This window comes from Tupaia chinensis, unplaced genomic scaffold, assembly GCF_000334495.1.
Source record: "Tupaia chinensis unplaced genomic scaffold, TupChi_1.0 Scaffold144814_1, whole genome shotgun sequence".
Classification (NCBI taxonomy): domain Eukaryota; kingdom Metazoa; phylum Chordata; class Mammalia; order Scandentia; family Tupaiidae; genus Tupaia; species Tupaia belangeri.
The window spans coordinates 279,616-281,218 of NW_006204675.1; the positions used below are offsets into that span (position 1 = coordinate 279,616).

The window sequence follows — 1,603 nt, forward strand, 5'->3', positions numbered from 1 at the left end:
GAAAAAGAATCAGATAGACCCCCTAGGGATGAAGAATGTGATATAGAAAATAAAAACCTCCCTTGAAAGTATTAAAAGCTTACATCATGCAAAGATAGAATCTCAAGTATGGGAAACAAAACATCTGACCTAGAAAACACTATCAAGAAGATTGAGGTCAGAGGCAGGTCCCGCCCCCCAATGCCCACTCCTTGAGTTACTGCTGCGTCTGGCTTGCACCCCAGAAGCTGCCCCTTCTCTGGGATCATGATGGGCAGCAAGATGGCATCTGCCAGCAGGGTCGTGCAGGTAGTGAAGCAACATACACCATTAATAAGTTTTCCTGACAGAAGAGACAATCCTAAACCCAATGTATCAGAAGCTTTGATGTCAACAGGGCTGTCATCCCATTCTTCTGCGGTCTCACAGCATTCTAAGGGAAGTAAATCACCAGATTTGCTGATGTATCAGGGTCCACCAGACACGGCAGAAATAATAAAAACTTTACCTCAGAAATACAGAAGGAAACTGGAGTCTCAAGAAGAAATGGATTTATCCAATGTGGTGGTCCAGAGTAATCACTGTGACTGCTGTTTTCATCAGAAAGAAGAATTGTCTTTACAATAAAGGACTTCTAAAATGACAAATGAGAAATTTTATATTAAACAATTTGCTTTAATAAATATTCTTAAAAAAAGAAATATAGAAAATTTAGATAGACACTTGTATCTCCTAATTTATGTATCTTGGTCAGCTCCAAGCTTACCTAATTATTTATATAATTTGTACTTATTAAAGTATACATTTTTACATGCTAGCCTGTTAATTTACTTTTGATTATCAAGTATCATCAGTTTTGAACTATTAAAAGCACAGTGTCTAATAAACTGCCATAGGTTTCTCATAATTTCACTTTTTTTTCCCATTTCTATTTAGGTATGGAAAGAATTTGCCAGATAGAATTGCAATTTTAGGGACATAATTTTTCTAAAATTGAATGAAGATCAGTGAACTAATTATTATTTGTCTTCTCTTTTTTTTTTCATTCACAAACTTTAGTAAGTATAACTGGCTTAATAGGGATATCATAATCTAAATGACAAAACAATAGCAGAGATACAATAGGTGATTAGTATTAGGACCAGAAAGATAACACAAAAGATTTTCTGTAATCCATATTTTTTAAAAAGTCAATATAAAATGAAAATAAGATGTAAATCACCATGGGATAGGAATAAATGTTTCACTAGAAATTGCAGTTATGTTTTGGGTGTGTTAAACTTCAGTCTTTTGTTTATTTTACCATTTTGATTGTGATCATGTATGCAAACCCTTATAGCCATTAACTTTCTCATACTTAATATCTGAAAGCCTCATAAATCAACCTAAATATTTATCTTATTAAGCAATTTGTAACACTTTAATAGGGTCTTACTGTGCCTAGGTTTTATATATTGTGAAACTAAAACGTTTCAAAGCTAAATAAAATTTCTTCCATATCTTAAAAGAAAAAAAGATTTAGAAAACAACCAAGAAAATAAGGATAATATATGAAGAATACTGTATACCATAAAGTGCCTCAATATCATCATAATCGGTATTCCAGAAAAGGAATAAAATGATA

The 1,603-nt window shown here is 32.6% G+C and overlaps 1 pseudogene; it reads left to right on the forward strand.

Moving 5' to 3' along the window:
* Positions 1 to 229: 229 nt before the first annotated feature.
* On the forward strand, positions 230 to 647 carry LOC102493956 (28S ribosomal protein S36, mitochondrial pseudogene; annotated as a pseudogene).
* The last annotated feature ends 956 nt before the right edge of the window (positions 648 to 1,603 follow it).